This window comes from Phaethon lepturus, unplaced genomic scaffold (assembly GCF_000687285.1).
Source record: "Phaethon lepturus isolate BGI_N335 unplaced genomic scaffold, ASM68728v1 scaffold37076, whole genome shotgun sequence".
In the NCBI taxonomy this organism is placed as follows: Eukaryota; Metazoa; Chordata; class Aves; order Phaethontiformes; family Phaethontidae; genus Phaethon; species Phaethon lepturus.
Genome location: NW_010547563.1, coordinates 46,483 through 54,472, shown reverse-complemented (window position 1 = coordinate 54,472; position 7,990 = coordinate 46,483). Strand labels below are relative to the sequence as shown.

The window sequence follows — 7,990 nt, the reverse complement described above, 5'->3', positions numbered from 1 at the left end:
TGGGAGATCCCATGCACACGCTGGGGCTGGCTGCTTTTAGGCAGGTCTCCTGGCTTAAGCCGAGTACCAGGGACTGCTGCCTGTCTCAAGGCCATTTGCGAAGGGGAGAGGGAACGGGAGGAAGGCACAGTCTATTTTAACCTTGCCTTGCTTGTTTTGTCAGGATGAAATTACTATGAATACAACTATTTGAATTTGTGATTTTTTTAACCTACCCTTTTCTGCCCATGAACATAAATCACGTCCTTTTGCAGCCTCTCATTTTGCCACATGAGACAGTCCTCTTGTTTTTGCCTCTCAGAGTGAAGCTCTATTCTTCATTGTGTCTGCCTTTCTCTTCTTGAAGGTAGTCTGGCCCGTATTAACCTTTGCCACTGATGACGAAGATTGTGCATGTTATTCCAGATGAGGTCAGTGTCTTCTGTCGCAGCATTCACTCCTGTTTCTGCTGGGCAAGTCTTGCTTGGTGCATCTTTTGATTACATTTGCTTTTTTGTTATTTTTATCACATTGGGACCTTCTGGTTCTTTGTGATCAATACGAGGCAAAAGGTCTGTCTCTTGTGTATTGTTACTTTTTCTAGCTTTGTGTTATCAGCACATGTCACAGGTACATTTTATTCTTTGCGCATCATCACTGAAAGCATTAAAAGACTTAATCTTTTACCTGAGCCAGATAATTCTCCTTTCAGCACAACCTCTTTGCAAAGTTTCTCATGCATGTCTTAATTCCTATGCCACCTTCAGCTTAACTAGTAGTTTCCTGGAAAGATACCTTCTGCCCTTTCCTCCCTTGCAAAAAGGGTCATCTTGTTGCAGAAAGCCATCAGAGTAGCGTGCCACAGTCCATATTGCATTTTATTCCATTTCCCGTTTCTTCCCATGTCGTTCCCTCTTCCGTCTCTCAGATATGCTCTCCAGCCTGGCGTGCCGTTGAGGCCAGACAGATGGGTATGTCATTGCTGGGATCACTTGTTCTCCAGTCCCAGGCAGGATCCCGATCTGCAGGTTTTAATATAAAAATTCTTGTCCATAACCCTGTGGTCGCTTGCACCGCTTCTCTCATAGTTTTGGGATGCAGATTCAAAACTCCTGCTGACTGGCACATTTTAAACTCTTTGAATTTTGCTCCTCAGATACCTCAGATGTGGTGATTCACACATGCCTTGCTCCCCCATACCCTTACTGAAAACGAAGGCAAAGCATCCATGTTATTTTGAGGCCACGTTCAGTGCTGACGGGTTTCAGTTTTCCATCACGAAATGACCTTAGCCTGACTTTTTGTAGTTTTGGCTTTTCCTCTCAAAAACTTTTGCTGATTTGTCCTCTTCCCCGCTCTGTGGCAGGGCTCTGTGCTCCCCGCCTGCCTCTTCCCAGGCTGGGGGCTCACCCCCTGAGCCCCAAGGGTGTCTCCCCCCAAGATTACCATCCCTCATGGGTTTTGCCCCCTCTTAATTAAAGAAGCAACACCCAGCGTGCGGCCTTTGGTGTTGTGTGTTCCTCCCGCAGGGGAAGAGCTATCAGCAGAAGCTGTGTCAGGAGATGTGATGTACGAGTTGCGACTAAAACCGGTAAACCCAGATAAACTTAACTGCGGTGCGGATACATCTCTGCGATGGCGTTTGAGTGATCAGGTTCTGTCAGGGCGTGCAAGATAAAATCTGAGTGCTTAATTTAACTTTGACAGTGGCAAGCTGGTACAGACAAGCCAGGTTTTGCATGAATGTTTCCTTTTTTTCTGCGTGCTGGAGAAACGGTGAGGGCTTAGACTATGGTAATGCCAGGCTGAGAAACCTGCTCTGTTGTGGTTGGTATCATCACGCTAGGTGAAAACAGCAGCCATTTGGTCCTGTGCTCGCTTGCCTCTCCTCCCCGGCTCTGAACAAACAGTAGTTGTAATTCCCAGTGTTGGGTGCTGTGAAGCATGGCTGCCTCTTCACTCGGGGCTCCTTTTTGTTTCTCCCGTCCTCCCCAGCAGCCCCGGCGGGAGCGCTCGGCGCGGGCTGAGGCTGGTAGTCCTACTGGTAGTCCTGTTTTTTGGGTGAACTCCTGTCTCAAGCACCTGCGCCTTGCCCTATCCCACTAATATTTCCAGCTGGAGATGCCAGAACAACCCGGCCATGGCGCTGCTGACACGCCAGGCAAAAAGCTCTCTTATTTTTGGGAAGCATGGGATGTTTAACGTGCTTTCTGCCCAGCAAAGGTGGCTTTCCTCCTTGGAGTCGCCCAGTGCCGCTGCTCCGCAGTGCTGCAGCTGCTGGCCTCTCCATCCTAGCCCAGCGCAGTGGCCCCGGCGAACAATGTCAGTGAAGGCTGAATCTTGCGAGGTGCTGATTTAAAAGCAGGAGCTCATGGAGAGAGGATACTGCTACCAAAACTTCTGCAAGGCGTGCTATAAACTTAAAAGGACATCCTCCGCTTCGATCTTTTCCCGCATTATACTTCCCTTGTGGCCTCATCACGGAAGTTGTTGTTACTTTTATGTCCTTTCTACTAATTATATAGCATACCTTCTAAAGCTTTTGTACCTCAGTGAGGTACCTCATTCTCCGTCAGAGAGTGTGACCGAAATGTGAAAGCTACCCTGATCGTGCGTTCGCCTGAGTTTAATTTGCCGCGTGTTTTTCCGTAGACCTCTGGAATTCCTCCGTGGTACTTAAGTCCGGGGTATCTAAAATTAGATACTTGTCTTCATATCTCAGGCACCATCTTAACGATCTGTGTGAGGTCTTTGGCACTGCTTGAAAATCAGATTACTTACCTCTGTGCTTAAATGAGGATACACACTAAATGCTTCCTCTCCAATTCCCCCTCCCCCAATTATTTGCCTTAATTTTTTCCCCGCAAGATTTTAATCCTTCCCATCCTGCCTGCAGTGGCTCCCTGGTCACTCAAGCCAAGGGTTTCAAGTTTTATTGCTGGAGACCGTGGCGCTGGGGGTTCTTCTGTCCATGCACGGCTCACCGTGTCCTGCTCCGCTTCTCCCTGCTCCAGCTGCCTTGCTCCCAGCAGCGCGGGCACCGCTCGTCCTCCGCTGCACAGGGAGTGCTCTGATGGATCTGTGCAGGGCCCCGTCTCCTGGTCTGAACACTTTCTTGTTACTTAAAAATAAAAGTTTTTTTTAATGCATTTGGCGTGTCCCGTCGTCATTGTGTATCGGCAGTTCTCTGCTCATTTGGCACAAGCAGAAAGCCCTTTTCAAGCAAAGTGTAGTAGCAATAATGCATAACCTTAAGGTAAATAAACAAACCGCACCTTATTTGTATTTCAGCTGCATTTTGGGCATTCTTTTTCTTTTTTTAAGTAACAGATAAGTGCACATGCAGTCCTTGTAGCTGCCTTTCTCATTCTTGTCCTTCATGGGGGCCAAGTGGGGTCCTTCTTCCCTGCAGCACCCTCGTGGCTTAGCGCTGGTTATAAAACCTCTCCGCTTCCCAGGACGCAGCGTGCAAGCTGCTGTTCGTCTGCCCCACAGGCTCCAGGGAGTTGTCCTTGTGGCTTCCCATAGATTTGCTTATGTCTGATGATCTGAAATTAGAATCCTTTCCCTGCTTTGCCCTTTTCTGTAAACGTGTAAAACCTTGCAGATTTCCTCTAGGGGAGAAAGGGGGATTTTCCCACCATTAAAAATAAAAGGGTAGGGAAGGAGAAAGACTTAAAACATGTTCAGATACTTGTAAAAATGATTAAAAAAACAAACAAACCCGCAACTGTGTCAATTATCCACATCCCCTCATATAAATATAGAAACCCTGAAGAGGGGGCTTTCCCTTGGGCTACTTGCTCTTCTCTTCCATTAATTTATTACCAAGGCCCCACAATGCTTTGTCAGTTCCATGCTTCTGGTTTTGTTTTCTTTAGCTGTGATTTGGGGATGGTTGACTGTTGGCTATATGGAGGTTTGAGGTCTCCTTACAGACCTTCCTCTCTCCCTCCCTTTTTGCTTTTTCTTCCCTCCCTTAGAAATTCTCTTAGGTGTGGTGCTACAGCTGGAGGAACAAGGCTTCCCACATCTTTCCTTTATGAGTTCTCCATAAAGAGAACGTGGGTTTATTTTTCTTTTTTCTCCTCTTCATCTGGAGCAATCGCCCAGCATTGTTCTCCTAACCCTGACAGACACGAAGGTAGCGTGTTAGTGAGATGGTTGCACAGAGGTTTTGCAATTCCAGCTCTGCTGGCCAATTCTTGCAGACCTGTGGATGGTCCCCCCAGCCTTGTCTGGATGGTCATCGTTGTCAGACTCCAGTTCCAGGAGCAGCTGTTCTCTTTGACAGGTATTATAACTGGCGGTTAGTTTAAATTTATTTTTTCTCACAAACAAAAGGTTTCTATGACATCTCTTATGTCATAGAAAGAAAACACAAAAAGGAGCACGCTTGTAATTTATTTTCACTGGTTTAAAAGTCAACCAGCTTCTGCAATCCCCTAGGTCTCGGAGCTCAGTGTCGTACATAGTTTCAGTGACTACACCGAGAACCCCATGCGAGCACCCAGCCCCGCCATGGAAAGCCCTCTCAGACAAAGATGTGCATGGACCATCCACCCACCCGCCCAGCCACCCACCTCCTTGGGGTTGCAGCCTTTCATTTTGTGGAGGGCAGCCCAGGGATATGGGATGGGGAGAGCCATAGTTGTCAGCGCACCAGGACCCTGGAGCATACTAGACCATTTACCTGCTTCTCAGGGTAGGTGATTTGATATATTGATTTTGGCAGCAATTCATTTTAACGAGAGGTAATACAGGCTAACAAAATGTGGCCTCCAGTTACAAATAAAGGGCCTGATTCTCCATTTCAGGAGACAGGATTGAACACTGGAGTTACAATGGCTGAAACTGGGATCGTGGGTGGGGAATACAGCCCAGAGCCACTGATGAATATTAAATAGTTTCTGTATGAAATGACTACTGCTTTCTGTCCATGTATGTACATCCTGGTGGTTTATGGTAGAATTACCGAGGGCCTCTCAAAGCTGGATGAAGATTTGCTTAATGACCAACTGAGCTCACATCTGCAGTTGCATTTGGAGTCTAACAAAAACGATGCATCACAAGATCAAAAAATAAAAAATAGAATTGAAAAAAAGAAAGAAAGAAAGCTGTTGTCCTTCTAGCCAACTTTTCATTTTCACTGGACAGGCAGATATACTTGCATGCTAATTTTTCCTTGCTAGAAAGGAAGGATTCTGCTTTGAAAAAGAGGCTTTCAGAAAACTACAGCTTCCATATTTTTCATCCATTAATGTTCTTATTAGGTGTCTGCAAGCAAAAAGAAAACAGGTGTGCCGGTTTTCATCGTAATCTCTTGACATTGCAAACTCCTCCTAGCATGTGAAAATCTAGAATCAGAGGTAACAGATGTGATGAGTTACAAGGTTCTCCTGTAACATATTCTGTTTCCTAACTATGCATTTATTTTAATCCATTCATGGTGGTTTGCTGCAAGCTTCCTCAGTTTGGATTGACTTAAGTTGCTGTGTGATGAGCCCTGTGGGAACTCCTTGGCCTGATTTTTCAAGGCGCTGTTTTGTGGCTATGAAATAAATACAGCTGTGCTACTTCCAAACCTTCAAAGAATAAGAGGAGTTGCACTGACGTATGTAGACATTGGCATACGTGCATCATAGATGTGTGTATGTGTGTGTGTGTATGCATGTTTGCAGGAGTCAGCTGAATATTTTGTCTTGTGCGTGGAAGTTTGAAAATCTTTATCTGACATTTTTTTTTTAGCAAGATGAACTCTTGCAGGTGTGATTGTTTACAGCCGTCCATCTACCCTGAGAACAGTTACTGGTGAGTTATTGGTGCTCTGAACATGAGGTCAGCTTCCCCCTTGGTCAGCCTCCACTGACAGTGCAAGTGTCCACAGGAGCAGACGTGTCCTGTGTGGGGAAGGGCTCTGTGATGAGAAGCAAACTGTGAGGCTGTGATCGTGTTTGCTTCTGCCTTTCCTCCTGATGGAGAAGCATGGGCATCCCCTTTTGCCAAGACCCTGTTGGAGGGAAGTCCTTGTCTGAGGCTGCTTCAGTACTGCAGACCCCCAGAATTTCTGCTGCGGCAGAGCCTGGGCTGTCGGGGTGAACTGGGAAGCGTGGGATGAGGACCATTCCGGTGCATATTAATGTCAGACAAAGAGAAACATGAAAAACTGATGTTCTTCTCAAAAAGTATGGCTTGGTTTCATTTGGGAAAGACTCTCCAAGTTGCAAAAGTTAATAGGAACAAACCTTTTCAGGAAAGAATCGGTGGGTAATTGATAAACCCTTCTCTTCTGGAGGAGCTCTGTGTGCACGGTACTCATCTGCTCGTGGCAGTGGATATTGCTGGCCCTTCTGATGTACCGGGGTGTAGTGAGGATTTGGATAATCCACTATCCAGTTGTAAACATCCACTTTGGGTCTTCCCACCTCTTTAACAAATGAGTGCAAAAAAAAAGATTTCTATTGGAGGAGCACAGGCAGCATGGGGAGTGGGTGATGTTTTAGTTGGTTTCTCACAGAAGCGACCAGAGTTCGCTTCAGCCTGGAGCAGATTTTTCTGAGTTACGAACTCCTGAAAAGCTGCTTCAGGATGGAAAATTTGATAAAATGCTCGGCCACATCTGTTTTTTTCTGCTTTTGGACAAGTTTTCTGGGGCAGCAGCAGGCGGATCTGAAATAAGATGGTCACAATTCCTTTTTCTTTGGAGGTGAGGAACGCACATCGCAGGGTTGCTTGTCGTGCGGTGGATGCAGGTGGAAAGCCTCTTTCTTGCCTGTAGGACCTTGTTTGTCAGCAAGATTCCCGTCTTGCAAATTATTGGCAGCTGGCATGGTAATGAGTCCATTTCAATATAAATGAGCTTCATTTTATTAATTTCTGCCAGCTCCTGAGCAATTCATGAACTGCTTTTCAGATCTCAACCAACAGCTTAGGGGAAGAGAGGAAGGTGGGGAGCAGAGAGGGGAACATGAAGGAGGAGAAAGAAAGTGAGAATGTTTTTAATTTAGAAAGGAGCTGGTGACTCTCATCTCTTTTGAGAATCCAGCCAAGACTGAGGATCACAATTTCCCCACCAAGGAGCTCTAATAACATGAAGGGCATCAGTAATCTCTTCCAAGGTTTTTGTTCCTTGAGACGTTTGGAAAAGTTTGTAACTCTCAAAACTCTGTGTGCGGTATTGAGTTGATGTTTCACTGCCGGTGTTTGGCTTGGGAGAAGGGGCAGTTGGGTGACTTGGGAGCTGTCTTGGGCAGAGCACCCAGCCCTCCGGTGAGTTGTTGTTCTTGCTCTCTCAAAGGACTGGACCTTCAGCTGGCATACTTGTGAGGGAGCTTGCCAGTGGTATCAGGCCAAGAAAGGGCTGGGATTTGGGGCTGACACGAGTGCACACGTGTGTACCTTGAGGACTATTCGTATGACTTGTCTTAGGTCTAAATAGGCGCAGACGGGTCTTTTCTATCCCCGCCGTAAGTGAATGCAATTAACCCAGCGATCCTTTCACCGTACACAAAAATGCACGTAAATGCTCTGCCCTACACGTCTGATTCGCCCTTGAAAAATGTTAATGAAATCACAGCTCGGATAACCGCCCTTTTCGTAAATTAGTCTGCGCAGAGAAATCTCTGAGGTCTTACAGTTTCGGGCCTGTTCCCTGGGCAGTTGGCTTCCCCATTGCTGCCAGAAGTTAAACCCTGGTTTACTGGAAGATGCCTTTCTTGGCCGGTCATCTTCGGACGCAGGTGTGTTTTTGGACCTGAGATTTTCTAGCCCTGCCTGAGACAGACCGTCCTCAGCAGGGTCACGTTAATGTCTATGGGGATTCTTATTATACAAAGTGGTGGCAAGGGGAGCTCCGTGTTCTGTAGTTCGGGCTGACGGCGGTCGACTGGGTTTTTCATTTATTCTGCCATCATCAGCTTTCATTATTTGAATTTAAGCACAGCATTCGCATGCTGTATTGCACAGTGTTTCTTAGGTAAGTGATGATAACAAGACCTGGCAGAAGACGTCT

General features: G+C 46.5%; 1 protein-coding gene across 1 annotated transcript in view; it reads left to right on the top strand.

The window, feature by feature from the left end:
* Positions 1-2,858: 2,858 nt before the first annotated feature.
* The window catches only part of TIAM1 (T-cell lymphoma invasion and metastasis 1), a 48,170-nt gene continuing 43,038 nt past the window's right edge, over positions 2,859-7,990 (top strand). The window contains exons 1-2 of the mRNA XM_010289686.1: positions 2,859-2,885; positions 4,524-4,525. The gene's annotated coding sequence lies outside the window, so the exon portion shown is untranslated. The remainder of the gene's footprint in view (positions 2,886-4,523; positions 4,526-7,990) is intronic.